This window comes from Dendropsophus ebraccatus, chromosome 7 (assembly GCF_027789765.1).
Source record: "Dendropsophus ebraccatus isolate aDenEbr1 chromosome 7, aDenEbr1.pat, whole genome shotgun sequence".
NCBI classification, from domain to species: domain Eukaryota; kingdom Metazoa; phylum Chordata; class Amphibia; order Anura; family Hylidae; genus Dendropsophus; species Dendropsophus ebraccatus.
In genome coordinates this window covers 43,216,319-43,234,207 of record NC_091460.1, presented here as the reverse complement: position 1 = coordinate 43,234,207, position 17,889 = coordinate 43,216,319, and the positions used below count along the sequence as shown (strand labels likewise).

Genomic DNA, 17,889 nt, shown 5'->3' with positions numbered 1-17,889 from the left:
AAGTTTAAAAGTTGTTTTTTAGGACAATAACTGTATCACTTGCCGAATAGACCCCAGGACAGATCTTAAATTAAAAGCAGATATCCAACAGTACAAGCTGTGGGTACAGAGACGCTTTAAGATGGATCTACACTTTGGTTGGAGGCACCTGTGGTAAATTGAAATTCCCAAGAACACAGCGGCCTTCCTATCAAGCATCCTGTAAGTGATTAGGAGAGAAGGGTGTTGGTAAGTGAGGTGACCAAGAACCCAATCTTCACTTGAGCTCCTCAGATCCTATGCTTAGAAATGCACCATACTTTTTCTACGGCCTCATGGGCGCTGCTTCCGCTGGTGTGGTCTTTTTTTCAATCCACTGCTCGATTCCCACAATCTGCGCTATTATCCAAATAAGGTCGCTCGGTGCACTGGAGGAGGGCCCAGCACCCCCAGTGCACCAATATCCCCCCAATATCCCTGGGCGACTTGCTGAGGCAGAGCCAGGCTGGGGCCAGACATGATTCAGAAGGTGCACGTCACCCAGGGTAGGGGATATCGGGGCGCTGGGCCCACTGACTAACCTCATTTGTATATTAAAATAAATCCGATTGCGGGAACTGAGCAAAAAAAGGACCATATCAGCGGAATCAGCCCGGTGACGCCTATAAGGTTGTATAAAAAGCTTAGCATGAGGATTGAACTGGTACAATCGCTTTAATCTTTTCCCAATCCTGTATGTTTGAGCAGACTTTCAGCAGAAACAGTGCCACTCTTGGTAGTGGTTTCTACCTAGTATTGGAGTTTAGAACCATTCTCTCACATGTGGATAAGCTGCAATACCAGACCAAGCCCATGGACAAAAATGGCGCTGTTTCTCTTTTTCATATGGTCTACCTTGTATTGTCACTCACTTAGATAAGCATTAGCCCAAAACAATACAGTAATCTGCCAGCCTATTCACTATTATAATATGTGCTAAAATCGGGCGTGTCCTAGATCTCTTGCCAAGTTTCAGACCACAAACTGTAGTGTGCAGCGACGTGCCTGACTATGCACAATGTAACTTTAGCAGCCTGAGACTTCTGCTTCTCTGCTTTAAGGTATTTGTTTCTGGGACTTTGTTTATTACTTTATAGCTAGTACTTTGCTGGGATGTTTATGTCCTCGTCTGAAATACTCTGTGCAGTTATTTTACATGGCAATGCCGACCACTGCATAGACAGGAAATGGTACCAGGTCCACAGTTATAATAGTGTTACAGAGACTCCCATGTATATCTATGGACAGCTTGCTGTTTTCAGCTCTGTAGGCAATGCTCTGTGTGGTAGATATAGTAATAGCATAAATCTCTTTCCTGCTCTGCAGCTATGAGCAATGTAACAACAACCCATCCGCTGCGGCAACAGAACCGAGTAGAAAATAAAAAGCTGTGGGAAATCAAAGAATATTTTACTTATGCAAAGTGTGAATCCTAGGGGAGAAGTGAGTCATTTCTTTTACATATATTACAAGGTTAATCTTATTACATTATACAATGCTGTGAAAAAAAGTTTAATTTATAAGAAACTTGGCAGGGATACAGCAATGTTTTCTGTTCTTGCCTCGCTACATTCCTAGAGCCATAACTATTCATTTTATATATACGCTTATGTTGCTTACCTTAGGATACCTTAGGCTGGGCGGAAAAAGTGCTAGTTTAATGTATATGTTTAAGGGGAAAAAATATATATATAGTACGTGAAATGAATGATAAAAACAAATGACATTCAGCAGAAACCATTTACCATTACATTATATCTATCTATCTATCTATCTATCTATCTATCTATCTATCTATCTATCTATCTATCTATCTATATACATTGCAAGATATTGTGTTTTTGCTGTATACAAAAGTATAGCCAGCTACACTGCATGGTACACGTGGTATATCTTTGATATATCAGTCTGTGCTTTTACTCTCCTGTAAAGAGAAGCTTTCCTATGCTTTTCAATGTGTAAGTCAGAATCCATAATGAATTCACAGTTGAAGGATTTGTGCCCCCATATCGTATATATGCCTTATCTGTCCACCTTTGTAGTATATACTATATGTCCCTTAAGTACCCACATGTATTTTTTTAGGTCCTCTTTGGGCCTCTGTGTAGTATATATGTCCCTTCTGTACTCCCATGTAGTAGAAAGGTTCCCTTTGCACTCCCATGTAGTAGAAAGGTTCCCTCTGTACTCCCATGTAGTGTATATGTCCCTTCTGTACTTTCATGTAGTATAGAGGTTCCCTCTGTACTCCCATGTAGTATATAGGTTCCCTCAGTACTCCCATATAGTATAAAGGTTCCCTCTGTACTCCCATGTAGTATATATGCCCCTTCTGTACTGCCATGTAGTATATACTGTAGGTTCCCTCTGTAATCACATGTAGCATATAGGTTCCCTTCTGTACTCCCACGTAGTATATAGTTTCCCTCTGTACTCCCCTGTAGCATATAGATTCCCTTTTGCACTCCCATGTAGTATATAGGCTCCCTCTGTACTCCCATGTAGTATATTTGTCCCTTCTGTGCTCCCATGTAGTATATAGGTTCCGTCTGTACTCCCATGTAGTATATAGGTTCCCTTCTGTACTCCCATGTAGTATATTTGTCCCTTCTGTGCTCCCACCTAGTATATAGGTTCCCTCTGTACTCCCATGTAGTATATAGGTTCCCTTCTGTACTCCCATGTAGTATATAGGTTCCCTCTGTACTCTAATGTAGTATATAGGTTCCCTCTGTACTCTAATGTAGTATATAGGTTCCCTCTGTGCTCCCATGTAGTATATAGGTTCCCTCTATACTCCCATATAGTATTTAGGTTCCCTTCTGTACTCCCATGTAGTATATTTGTCCCTTCTGTACTCCCATGTAGTATATAGGTTCCCTCTGTACTCTAATGTAGTATATAGGTTCCCTCTGTGCTCCCATGTAGTATATAGGTTCCCTCTGTACTCTTATGTAGTATATAGGTTCCCTCTGTGCTCCCATGTAGTATATAGGTTCCCTCTGTACTCCCATGTAGTATATATGTTCCTTCTGTACTCTCATGTAGTATATAGGTTCCCTCTGTACTTCCATGTAGTACAGATATACCCCTTCTGTGCCCTCATGTACTATATATGCCCTTCTGTGCGCCAAAGTAGTATAAATGCCTCCTCTGTCCCCCTATGTAGTATATATGTCTCCTCTATACTCCTAAGTACTATATATATTCCTCCTGTGCCTCTATGTAGTATATTGGTCCCCTCTAGGCACCCATGTAGTAGTATATAGGTCCCCTCCAATGCCCTCTGGTATTTGAACACTGTCTGTCAGATTGCCTAGAAGCAGAACACCTAGTCATCTTTTTTTACACGGCATACAATCATTGTAAGTATGCCACTGTTTGTATTATCTGGAATGAAGTAATGCAAAGTGTGATGGAGCCCTATGGCATCTTCTCTTCGACTTGGCTAGGTGACCATCTGAGCTGCAGTTCCAGGTCTGAACAGAGTGATGTACTGGTGACCAGTGATAAGACAGCACAATGTAAATACATATGCAGTACACGTGAGAGAACAGCAGAGGGCAATGTAACATAACATATATATCTATGTACTTACTCTGTATTGTATTGTGTCTCATACAGCATGAGGAAGCTCTGAATGCAAAATGTTGCAGTGTAAGTGTTTGCTCCAAAAGAAGACTTTGAATACTTCATACTGATTGTGCCTTGGACTTTGTTCTATTATAGCTATTTCAGCTCTTATATAGGTTAAGGATATTAAGTAGTGTGCCTATACCTTTAAATTGGTTACATATATATGTTCAAATACAGACACAAATCTACAGTGGTACCTTGGTTTAAGAGTAACTTGGTTTAAGAGCGTTTTGGTTTAAGAGCTCATAGTTTTTCAAAATTGTGACTTGGTTTAAGAGCATTGCTTTGGTTTAAGAGCTCCCTGTACTGGGTGGGAGCACGAGTGGGGGAGGGGAATGGTCTGCATAGCGGGGTCTACAGCTCTGTACTCTGACCCAGGAAGTCTCCCTCACCTTCCAAATCATAGCAGATCTACTTCAGGCTGGGGCTTGCATCAGGGGACAGGACTGTGGAGGTAATCTCTCCATAGCTGTAACCCCTCTCTCCCCGGACAGAGAGTGCTGCATTATGTGCCCACATCTGCCCTGCTCATTCCTTCATGCTCCCTGCAGTCTCTGTCCGCCCTTGTGTTTCCCATCAAAGTTGTTTATAATTTCTCTGAACATTAATTTATAATTTTAAGATCCCACCACGGCATATGCCACCGATAAACCTCTCTGCATCCACTTCTGAGTAGGTGTGAGCTTGTGCTATCGCTGTAGTAGCAGATAGTTCAGATGTCAAACGCTGTCCCTTCTTGATATGATGTTACAATCAAAGTCCTTGTGCCAGCTCTGTAGTCCTTAAATACTGTATGTTCCAGATATAGGCAGCACAGTAGATTAACGTATGGGTGCCAGCAGACAGGTCTTGACCCGGGGACCAAGGGTAAATAACAAATGGCAGATTCAGTAGAAAGCAGACGTGGCTTGGACAGTAAATAACAAATAGATACTCCGCAACACTCCTCAACTGCATTGCTTTCTAGACTATACTAGTCTGCACTGCACAAACCACCAATCTTATAACTAAGAGACGGGACTACCAGAGTAGGCACGCTCGGCGGGATGATTGACAGGCAGAGAGGCCAGTAACCAACCTCTCTGGCTGTCAATCATCCCCTCTGAGTGCACTGACAGAGAGCGGTGACTAGTGACGGATGGGGAGCCGCCCAGATGACTACCTCTCCAACTCGGTTATTAAACTCGTTTTTTTCCGGTATAAAGCTCCTGCAGCAGCCACGGCCAGTAAATGCCGTGGCTGCTGCATGAGCTTTATAGGGCGATCCAGGGAATCATATGAGCTCAATTGGGATGATCAGTTCCTTTTAAACAATTGCTGAGCTCAACTTTCTTTGTACTTTTCTTTTTTAGAAAAAAAGTAATTTTTTTAAATATATTGGAAGGGGATATGCAACTATACCATACGCTTTAGTTATAAGGATAGAGATCTCTATATATTTTAGTGACTTGTTACTATATAAAACCCTATATAAGAACTCTACAGTTCGGGTCCTCGCTGTCTATTCAGGCAAAGTATTACAGGAATTTCTTCCCCCAACTCAGGAGACAAAATTAGTAAAGAACTCACGTTGTCAATTACAAGAAATCAAAAGAGTCAGTATGCAACAATGAGGAAATGCTGTTACTCCATAGCATGTGATACTCATTTCCTAGGAAGAAATAATATAAGATATAAAGTGCAGTATCCTCTTCAGAACTCTTGTTCTAAGGAAGCTGGAATGATGGTGAGTACATAGACGCATAACCCGCTAATCAGTATAGATGCAGCAGAGCTGAATGTGTTATTCAACTCTTTTACGCTCTGTTAAAGGGATGTTACATTTTCTACCAGTGTTGTACATAGAAGGTGAAGAGCCTATAGGAGGCATTAAAATTAGGACCCTGTCAGGTACTGCATATCATCATCCCACCATACCAGGGCAGGAGGTCCTGGTGCCCCGATTTTATTTTCAATTTAATTGTGACATAGGAGAATTTTATTGGGGAGACGACATCCCTATGTAAGATATGACCAGAGACTATGAAGGGTAGGATCCTGGGATAAATCTTCCTTCCCCAGGAGCCCTTATCACAGCCTCAGGGACTAGTTGCATGAACATCCCAACAACCTAAAGGGAGGGTGGGCACAGTTCTGCTTTTTTTTATATATATACTATGGATCCCTGTGGTTTTCCATGCTGTGTGCATCATCTTCTCAGAAGCTTCAGAGTTTTATTCCTATTGATGACATCATTACATTCATTTCTGTACTGCACTTGTTTGCATTATACATTTATGTAGCATTATTTTAGGTTTTTTGCTATGCTATAACGTCACAGTATACATATAATTGACCTCTCTTGTGTGCTCTGCTATGATATCATGCTGTTCTTGTACTGTGAGATCACTGCCAGCATTATCTCTGTACTGTGAGATCACTGTGTTCATGATCCCTCTGCTATAATATCATGGTGTACAATATACCCCTGCCATGACTTTACTGTGCACATTGTCTCTGTACTATGACATGTGCACATTATCTCTGTACTGTAACATCACTATGCACATTATCTCTGTACTATGACATCACTGTGCACATTATCTCTGTACTATGACATGTGCACTTTATCTCTGTTCTGTAACATCACTGTGCACATTGTCTCTGTACTATTACATGTGCACATTGTCTCTGTACTATGACATCACTGTGCACATTCCAAAACAACAGAGAGTTCCAACAGCACCTCGGAGATACTCCAAAAAATTGATCAAAGAATAGAGGTAGGATGCACGCAGGACGGCTCACAATCCTTGGTGTGAGCTTTGAACTGTAGAAAAAAGGGAATCCCACAGCATCCGATGCAAAATAAAGTGTGTTTATTCACACATCAGGGTACAGAAGTGCAACGTTTCGGCCAATCCTGGCCTTTGTCAAGCATATACATGGTGTGTGAACAGGGGATATATATATGTGCAAAACATAAAAGAACCAACCCACGGGGAGGTACACGGGAGGGAGGGGGGAGGAGGAAGTGAAGACAAAAGAAGAGGGTAGAGAGAAAAACCTGGGATGGCACAGCTCGTAAAAATCAAGTATAAACATCTCATTTTGATGGTCAGCACAACCTGTATGTTTCAAATAGGTGTGTGATCATATGCGGTAAAACTTCTGACACCTACAAGCCGGGAATAAGTGCGCAACATACACATACATATACAATACATTACCGGGTCTTGGATGTAGCCGGCATGACAGGAGACTCTGCACGGAGAAGCGCTGACAGCTTCCGGACGCCAGGATCAGCTGACCCGTGTTGCCGCGCGCGTGCGTAGTCACGTGACCGGCAGAGTGACGTGGACCAATAGCAGATAGAGAGGGAGGAGCTGAGTCCCGGTAGTCATGGTGCTGGAGAAACATAAACAACGGGCTGTCAGAGCAGCCCGGTGTTAATGTCAGGAAGGCAACGGGGGCACCGTGTGTCAGGCTGGAAAGCTTCCAATAGGCAGAAGTTAGATAGAAGAGCATGTTAGTGGAGAAAGCATATGAGTCCAAGTAATGCATCACAGGAGGTGGCCAAATAATTAAAAGTCCACATAGAGGTGGACAAATAGAGAAAGTATAAGTAAATCCAGGGAACATGACCCGACATTGCAGGTCTGCACTGTAGATGTCAGTGCTGTGGGGCATAATAAAGGATCACAGTGGTGATCTCGCGATAACACACATCAATGCCGTAGGTGGCAGCAAAGTGGACTAAGTAGTGGTTAGGTGACCATGGGAGAAGTGACCCGACATCGCAGGTCTGCGCTAAATGTAGTAGCGCTTTGGAGCTACACCAATGGAGAGTGGCCAAACGGGGTGGAGCCTGTGATGGCCGGTATATGTAATATTAAATGGGGACATGAAACAACATACCCATCCACTGGACTCCAGAGTTCATGAGTAGTGGGAGAACCTACCGAGAGCCGTTGTCCTATAACAAACCCGTGCATGGCACCACAGTGTGTGTGGACTGTCATATAAGGGCAAGCATTAGCTCGGGATGGACTATAAGGCTCAATTCCTCCGCACCATATCATAAGGGTCAGTGTATAACGGCTGAGGGGTACCCTGGCCTGTATGGGCACACAGCGGTCCGTGTGGATTACACACAGAACCACATGTGTAACCACCAAGCCAGAGCAACAAGTACCCCCACCATCAACACAAATATCCACCCAGGACTGTATAGGTGTATAGGGTAAAGAGATAATGATGGTCACTCCTGGCCAAGGTACTAGGTCACCATAACTAACTACGGACAAACTAAAATAAATCCATAAAAGACTCAAAATATGATGCTCAACAGTTTATTTAGAAAAAGCAGATAGCAAACAGTGCATAGAAAGGAAAAAAGAAGAGAAGCAAGAAGGGAGTTCCAGCCATCCACTCCGGATATCCCATATATGTGGCACAGCAACCGAAGTCTCTCTCATGTCCGGCTAAATACAAGACCAGTCTCAACAGCTGTAAAGAAGGGGAGACACAATGAAGTTAGTATATAACTTGGCACATATGTCAGGAGATTCACATAGGTGAAACCACATTATCAGGAAGAACCGCTGTGCTAATCCCCACCCCTAAAGCAGAAAAAAGGAGGAAAATTAACAAACACCCGTACATAAAATGTCCATATAGAGATCAAACTATACAGAGCAGTTGTAACCGAAGGTCACAGATGCGCAATACTGTAAATCCAAGAACAAAGCAAAAATAGTGTATGTACATGGCAATTAGGTCTAAGGTCAGATATATTTAGGAAACATGTTTAGTCAGAGAGAAACTGAGGGGAAATGGAGGCAGGGGCAGGAGGGGGGGGGGTTGAGGGGGGGAAGAAAAGGGAAAGGGGAGAAAGAAAAGGGGGGGGGGGAAGAGAAAGAAGGAGGGGAAGGGGGGAAGGGGAAAAAGGGGGGGGGGGAAGGGAAAGGAAGGGAAAGGGGGACAGTGGGAATGGGAAGGTAGGGGAAAGGAAAAACGGGGGGTGGAGAAAAGAGAGAAGGGAGGGGGGGGAGAGGGAAGAATGCAAAAAGATGAGGCTGTACAGGAACATAAATAGTGTAAGCATATATACAAAAGATGGAGGAGCCAAAATTGTATGATGAATGGTACGGCAAATGGGATAATGTTCACTGATGTATCCCATACATCTGGAGCTAACACTATCCAACAGGTAGTAGTCCAACTGGGCTATGGTCAGACTGTCAAAGGTTCCATCTGATTTCCATATTGAGGCCTTTTGGGTGTAAAGTGTCCAGATCAAAAATCCATTTAGTCTCTTTAATTCTCAGGAGTCTTTGTCTGTCCCCACCTCTCCTGAGGGGGGGAACATGATCAATGATCCTATACCGCAACTGGCTAATGCTGTGATTTGCCTCTTTAAAATGTTTAGGAATAGGGAGATCAATCATGTTTGTCCGGATCGTACTTTTGTGCTTGCTGATACGTGTTTTAGCACTCATGGTTGTTTCACCCACATATGCAAGTCCACATGGGCATGTGATAAGATATATGACATAATCAGAATTGCATGTGTATCTATGTTTAATGGGTATAGCTCTGCCAGTGTGTGGATGGGTGAAATGATCCCCCTTGACCAAATTGTTGCAAGCGGCACATCCCAAACAGGGAAAATTGCCCTTTTTAGGGGGAGCCAGATAAGTTTGTGTGCAGATGGGTGTGACGGGAACCTCTGTTTTAACCAGTATGTCTCTGAAATTTCTGTTTCTCTTGTAGGAGAGAAGAGGCGGTTGTGTGAACTCATTAATACGAGGACACCCTCTCTGGAGAATACCCCAATGTCTTTTAAGTACTCTACCTATTCTATTGCTGTGGGTGCCGTAGGTAGATACAAAAGGTATCCGTTTGTTTGGCTCCCTGTTACGGGCTCTGAATGTCTCTGTACGGGTTATGTCAGCAATACGTAACCTGTGTTGGTTAATTACAGAGGGAGGATATCCCCTCTGTAAAAATTTGTCACACATTCTATCCAATCTGTCGTCTATTAACTCCGGGTCACTCACAATTCTTTTTACCCGTAGGAGCTGGCTCCAGGGCAGGGATTTGACCATATTTCTCGGGTGGTTACTGTCAAAGGTAAGTAAATTGTTCCTGTCCGTCTGTTTGGTGTAAAGATCCGAACCCAGTCTGTCGCCAATTTTGTATATGAGGGTATCCAAGAATTGGATTCGTTCCGTGGAGTGTGTGACAGTGAATCTGAGTTCCGGATGTGTACTGTTAAGTGTATCCTGAAAAAGAAGTAGTTCTGTCAATGTGCCGTCCCAGAGTAAAAACACATCATCAATGTAACGGAGCCAACTGCGTACCTTTGTCATATGTGCGGATGTGTATATGTTGGTCTCCTCAAAAATCGTCATATAGATGTTGGCGTAGGTGGGCGCCATGTTGGAGCCCATGGCTGTCCCCCTCTTTTGTCTGTAATATTCACCCCTAAATTCGAAGTAGCTGTGCTGTAAGATGAATGAAAGCAGTTCAATAATAAACTTAGAACAGCTGGGGGAAAAAGTGGAGTTGTTAAGGCATGTCTGTATGGCATCTAATCCCAACTTGTGTTCGATTGATGTGTACAAGGAACTGCTTTCATTCATCTTACAGCACAGCTACTTCGAATTTAGGGGTGAATATTACAGACAAAAGAGGGGGACAGCCATGGGCTCCAACATGGCGCCCACCTACGCCAACATCTATATGACGATTTTTGAGGAGACCAACATATACACATCCGCACATATGACAAAGGTACGCAGTTGGCTCCGTTACATTGATGATGTGTTTTTACTCTGGGACGGCACATTGACAGAACTACTTCTTTTTCAGGATACACTTAACAGTACACATCCGGAACTCAGATTCACTGTCACACACTCCACGGAACGAATCCAATTCTTGGATACCCTCATATACAAAATTGGCGACAGACTGGGTTCGGATCTTTACACCAAACAGACGGACAGGAACAATTTACTTACCTTTGACAGTAACCACCCGAGAAATATGGTCAAATCCCTGCCCTGGAGCCAGCTCCTACGGGTAAAAAGAATTGTGAGTGACCCGGAGTTAATAGACGACAGATTGGATAGAATGTGTGACAAATTTTTACAGAGGGGATATCCTCCCTCTGTAATTAACCAACACAGGTTACGTATTGCTGACATAACCCGTACAGAGACATTCAGAGCCCGTAACAGGGAGCCAAACAAACGGATACCTTTTGTATCTACCTACGGCACCCACAGCAATAGAATAGGTAGAGTACTTAAAAGACATTGGGGTATTCTCCAGAGAGGGTGTCCTCGTATTAATGAGTTCACACAACCGCCTCTTCTCTCCTACAAGAGAAACAGAAATTTCAGAGACATACTGGTTAAAACAGAGGTTCCCGTCACACCCATCTGCACACAAACTTATCTGGCTCCCCCTAAAAAGGGCAATTTTCCCTGTTTGGGATGTGCCGCTTGCAACAATTTGGTCAAGGGGGATCATTTCACCCATCCACACACTGGCAGAGCTATACCCATTAAACATAGATACACATGCAATTCTGATTATGTCATATATCTTATCACATGCCCATGTGGACTTGCATATGTGGGTGAAACAACCATGAGTGCTAAAACACGTATCAGCAAGCACAAAAGTACGATCCGGACAAACATGATTGATCTCCCTATTCCTAAACATTTTAAAGAGGCAAATCACAGCATTAGCCAGTTGCGGTATAGGATCATTGATCATGTTCCCCCCCTCAGGAGAGGTGGGGACAGACAAAGACTCCTGAGAATTAAAGAGACTAAATGGATTTTTGATCTGGACACTTTACACCCAAAAGGCCTCAATATGGAAATCAGATGGAACCTTTGACAGTCTGACCATAGCCCAGTTGGACTACTACCTGTTGGATAGTGTTAGCTCCAGATGTATGGGATACATCAGTGAACATTATCCCATTTGCCGTACCATTCATCATACAATTTTGGCTCCTCCATCTTTTGTATATATGCTTACACTATTTATGTTCCTGTACAGCCTCATCTTTTTGCATTCTTCCCTCTCCCCCCCCTCCCTTCTCTCTTTTCTCCACCCCCCGTTTTTCCTTTCCCCTACCCCCTCCTTCCCATTCCCACTGTCCCCCTTTCCCTTCCTTTCCCTTCCCCCCCCCCCTTTTTCCCCTTCCCCCCTTCCCCTCCTTCTTTCTCTTCCCCCCCCCCCCTTTTCTTTCTCCCCTTTCCCTTTTCTTCCCCCCCTCAACCCCCCCCCCCCTCCTGCCCCTGCCTCCATTTCCCCTCAGTTTCTCTCTGACTAAACATGTTTCCTAAATCTATCTGACCTTAGACCTAATTGCCATGTACATACACTATTTTTGCTTTGTTCTTGGATTTACAGTATTGCGCATCTGTGACCTTCGGTTACAACTGCTCTGTATAGTTTGATCTCTATATGGACATTTTATGTACGGGTGTTTGTTAATTTTCCTCCTTTTTTCTGCTTTAGGGGTGGGGATTAGCACAGCGGTTCTTCCTGATAATGTGGTTTCACCTATGTGAATCTCCTGACATATGTGCCAAGTTATATACTAACTTCATTGTGTCTCCCCTTCTTTACAGCTGTTGAGACTGGTCTTGTATTTAGCCGGACATGAGAGAGACTTCGGTTGCTGTGCCACATATATGGGATATCCGGAGTGGATGGCTGGAACTCCCTTCTTGCTTCTCTTCTTTTTTCCTTTCTATGCACTGTTTGCTATCTGCTTTTTCTAAATAAACTGTTGAGCATCATATTTTGAGTCTTTTATGGATTTATTTTAGTTTGTCCGTAGTTAGTTATGGTGACCTAGTACCTTGGCCAGGAGTGACCATCATTATCTCTTTACCCTATACACCTATACAGTCCTGGGTGGATATTTGTGTTGATGGTGGGGGTACTTGTTGCTCTGGCTTGGTGGTTACACATGTGGTTCTGTGTGTAATCCACACGGACCGCTGTGTGCCCATACAGGCCAGGGTACCCCTCAGCCGTTATACACTGACCCTTATGATATGGTGCGGAGGAATTGAGCCTTATAGTCCATCCCGAGCTAATGCTTGCCCTTATATGACAGTCCACACACACTGTGGTGCCATGCACGGGTTTGTTATAGGACAACGGCTCTCGGTAGGTTCTCCCACTACTCATGAACTCTGGAGTCCAGTGGATGGGTATGTTGTTTCATGTCCCCATTTAATATTACATATACCGGCCATCACAGGCTCCACCCCGTTTGGCCACTCTCCATTGGTGTAGCTCCAAAGCGCTACTACATTTAGCGCAGACCTGCGATGTCGGGTCACTTCTCCCATGGTCACCTAACCACTACTTAGTCCACTTTGCTGCCACCTACGGCATTGATGTGTGTTATCGCGAGATCACCACTGTGATCCTTTATTATGCCCCACAGCACTGACATCTACAGTGCAGACCTGCAATGTCGGGTCATGTTCCCTGGATTTACTTATACTTTCTCTATTTGTCCACCTCTATGTGGACTTTTAATTATTTGGCCACCTCCTGTGATGCATTACTTGGACTCATATGCTTTCTCCACTAACATGCTCTTCTATCTAACTTCTGCCTATTGGAAGCTTTCCAGCCTGACACACGGTGCCCCCGTTGCCTTCCTGACATTAACACCGGGCTGCTCTGACAGCCCGTTGTTTATGTTTCTCCAGCACCATGACTACCGGGACTCAGCTCCTCCCTCTCTATCTGCTATTGGTCCACGTCACTCTGCCGGTCACGTGACTACGCACGCGCGCGGCAACACGGGTCAGCTGATCCTGGCGTCCGGAAGCTGTCAGCGCTTCTCCGTGCAGAGTCTCCTGTCATGCCGGCTACATCCAAGACCCGGTAATGTATTGTATATGTATGTGTATGTTGCGCACTTATTCCCGGCTTGTAGGTGTCAGAAGTTTTACCGCATATGATCACACACCTATTTGAAACATACAGGTTGTGCTGACCATCAAAATGAGATGTTTATACTTGATTTTTACGAGCTGTGCCATCCCAGGTTTTTCTCTCTACCCTCTTCTTTTGTCTTCACTTCCTCCTCCCCCCTCCCTCCCGTGTACCTCCCCGTGGGTTGGTTCTTTTATGTTTTGCACATATATATATCCCCTGTTCACACACCATGTATATGCTTGACAAAGGCCAGGATTGGCCGAAACGTTGCACTTCTGTACCCTGATGTGTGAATAAACACACTTTATTTTGCATCGGATGCTGTGGGATTCCCTTTTTTCTACTATCACTGTGCACATTATCTCTGTACTATGACATCACTGTGCACATTTTCTCTGTACTATGACATCACTGTGTACATTATCTCTGTACTGTGACATCACTGTGCACATTATCTCTGTACTATGACATGTGCACTTTATTTCTGTTCTGTAACATCACTGTGCACATTGTCTCTGTACTATGACATGTGCACATTGTCTCTGTACTATGACATCACTGTGCACATTATCTCTGTACTGTAACATCACTGTGTACATTATCTCTGTACTGTGACATCACTGTGCACATTATCTCTGTACTATGACATGTGCACATTATCTCTGTACTATGACATCACTGTGCACATTGTCTCTGTACTATGACATCACTGTTTATATTATCTCTGTACTATGACATCACTGTGCACATTATCTCTGTACTATAAAATCACTGTGCACATTATCTCTGTACTGTGACATGACTGTGCACATTATCTCTGTACTATGACATCACTGTGCACATTATCTCTGTACTATGACATCAGTCTTTGTTTTTCTTTCAAATCAATTGGTATCAGAAAGTGCCAGAGATTTGTAATTTGCTTCTACTAAAAAATCTAGTACTTCCAGTACTTTTCAGCTGCTATATGTTCTGCAGAAAGTAGTGTAGTCTTTCCAGTCTGACTGAGTGCTCCCTGCTGCCACCTCTGTCCATGACAGAAACTGTCGAGAGTAGTGGGAAATCCCCCTAGAAAACTTCTGTTCTCCAAATGGGCAAGAAAACACCACTTCATGCTGGACATACAGCAGTTGATAAGTACTGGAAGACTTGAGATTTTTTTTTTTATAGAAGTAAATTCCAAATATCATTTTCTGGCAACAGTTTATCTGAAATAAAACTTTTTTTTGCTGAATTACCCCTTTAATTGACTTGGCACAGATACAGTGCAGTATATCGTGCCAGCATGCTGACATGGGTGTTCTCCAAATGTAGGCTACTGATCAGATGGGAATGCTCCTACACGGTTTTGAGTCTTGTAAAGACTTTCCAGCCTCCTCTGGACTGTTTGTGACCTCTGGAGTTAGTCGGGAAACTGGAAACAGACAGATTAAAGGGGTTAAATAAACTCCCACTGACTTTTAATGGGAGCTGTGTAAATGGCGTAGCCCCACGATGCACCCTGTCTACATACCTTCTAAAACCATGTAAATAGCTATTTGTGCAATTCATATTTAGGCTATGTTCACACTACGTATAATTCCGCTCGTAGTGCGAACCGCGAATATACGCACGTAGTTTTGAGGTTGATGTGTTCGCTTGAAAGTATACGATATACGCCCGCACAATGCACACTACGTATGAACTTACAGCCGGATCGTATACGGCGCAGTGAAAAATGAACAAGACCATTATTTGAGTATGGAAATGTTCGAACTCACGGCCGTGGATTTCCATGCGGCCCCGTACGAAGTACTTATTTCAGCCAAATTGAACTTGATTTTCGATCCAAAAGGTTCTGTGAGTTTTATTGGGCTGGGTGAAGATTTCCAAGTAAATGACCTGCTTCAGATCGCTTCGAATCAAGCTAGGGAAGCATAACTGTACTGCGTGCATGTAAACAATGCGTACGCATAACTGTACTGCGCGCATGTAAACAATGCGTACGCATCCGGCCGCATGTCGATTTTTCCCACGCCCGTAGTTTCAGCCGCACATGTACGGCGGCGTATGAAATGCGGCCGGACTCATACGCAGTGTGAACATAGCCTTATAGTTGATTGGACTTCTGGACTTTGTCTGTTTTCGGCTTCCAGACCAGTAGGCTTCCAGTAGGCCAGCTTTACGGACTCACTGCTGTACCCCACACTATACGTTGGCATCCCCGGGCGGGATAAAGATGTATAGCTGGGATGTTCAGCAATAACACTGTATAAACCTGACAGTAAGAAAGTTGTGCTGTGCCCATCCTGAAGAAGTTGACTGAGTATGTCTGTGTTGGGTAATGACTTTGGGCACTATGTCAGCACCTGCTAAGATAAGGTAGCATATAAAAATCTGCAAAACATTCATTCCTAGAGGGGCAGCGAGCCCCTGGACCCCCCAATGTTTTGCAGACAATAAAGTGATGTTAACCACATAAATGGAGCAGCGTGGGTGAGGGGTGGACAGATTGTGGTGGATAGCAATTTGCTCTTTTTTTTCTCTCTGCCTAGATCATTGGCATCTTGCCCAGAACAGGTGAAATCCAGAAAACTGCAGAGTATAAGGGCCAAGACATCTGGAGACTAAATATAACCATGGCTGAGAATCCCAATGTGTCATGTTCTGTGGCTATTGTTCTTATTTTCCTATTTATCCACATCAGTATACACACATACAAATTGCTTATTCTTTACTTTAAATACATTGGAGATGTGGAGATGTGCAACCAATCAGATTGCTACTTTCATTTTCATATGATCCCTGAAAACATGAAAGGAAGAATTTGATTGGCTGCTGTGGGCAAATACTCTGACAGTTGTGACACATCTCTCCCATCATCTTCAAAGACCAGGCTGGTAAGATTACAGAAGTCCGGCGGATTATAAAATCCTGCAGCCGGAAGGGGGGAAATTGATTACAAATTCTAACTTACCTCTCCTCGTGCCTGGCGTGAGCAGCGGGACCGGCCACGAGACCCCCGCCGGAAGGCTTTTTCCCCCTAGTTGTGATGATGTCACAACTCAGGGAAAAAGGTCTGTCCTGGCTGATGGACTGGCTGCTCAGCCAATCTGTGACTGGAGCGGTGTCCCGCCAGTCCATCAGCAGGGTCATGACTTATCAGCTCCGGAGATCATGGAACTCAGCGGAGGTCCTGTGGCCGGCTCCATCAGTCACCGTGAGCACAGGGAGAGGTAAGTCAATACTTGTAATCAATTTTCCAATTAAGCTGTGACCTCTATACAAGATCTATAAATTATTGCACATATACAGGGTTAAGACTCATCTTTTCCTACACAGACCAAAATATGTAACAGGGCTATTTCTAAAACAGAAAATTCCTACAAAACTGATAGCTCACACCAAAGTATAATGAACAATGTACACTTTATTTGAAAATTCATATAACATTCATAAAAACACATATTTTAAAATTCCAAGATATTGACAGATTTGCACAGATGACATAGGTGGGCCACAGATATCACTAGGACATGATAGAGCAGTGAGGCGAAGCGTAATACAATTATTCAGGCGCCCAAACAAAGGAAAAAATCAGTAAAGTGCACAGTGCTGCAGGATCTAGTGTCCAAAGGTAGTATATGCTAAAGTGCACAGTGCTGTAAAGAGGCTATGTACAAAATCTCTGATATATGGGCGGCTGAGGTAATTACAAATATACACAGTAATGGCGACAGTGCCTAACCAGCTTCCAAATAAGTAACATGCAAAGGTGCAGGGTATACCTTAAGTCCGGTGACTGCGTGGTCCTCCTCCTCCCCATTGCACGTTTCGCGTTAGCTTGATCACGGGGCATCAAGCTAACGCGAAACGTGTCATTTTTACTATCAGACAATAAAATTATGCCTACAATGCACAATTTTCAGATTTTGTTTCACAGTTCTGAGGCTTTAAGCCAAAATAAAAAAAAGTTTTATGTCTTTCTGGTTGTTCCTCTTTTTTTTTTTCTAAATGCCGCCAACAATATTCTTTCGTTTCTTCTTATTATTCTTTCCCCTCTCCTTCATCTTTTTACCCCCTTTTTTCTCTTTCCTTGCTGTTTTCAACATTTTGTCTATAATGTTTTAGCAGTTTTAGTTCTTCGGAGTTCTGTCCACTCTAAAATGATGACCACCATCTCATGCTCATGAATTATGGTCTTTGGTCTCTTTGTTCTCAAAGAGGATGTCATGCTGTTGAGTCTTTCATTAAAAGACAATTGATAAAAAATTGTGTTTG

General features: G+C 43.5%; 1 long non-coding RNA gene across 1 annotated transcript; it reads left to right on the top strand.

Annotated features, from left to right (window-relative positions):
- Positions 1–1,001: 1,001 nt before the first annotated feature.
- Positions 1,002–17,547, top strand: LOC138797365 (uncharacterized). The gene is made up of 3 exons (XR_011363923.1): positions 1,002–1,079; positions 1,345–1,461; positions 16,164–17,547. It is a non-coding gene; the product is annotated as an uncharacterized lncRNA (long non-coding RNA).
- Positions 17,548–17,889: the final 342 nt, after the last annotated feature.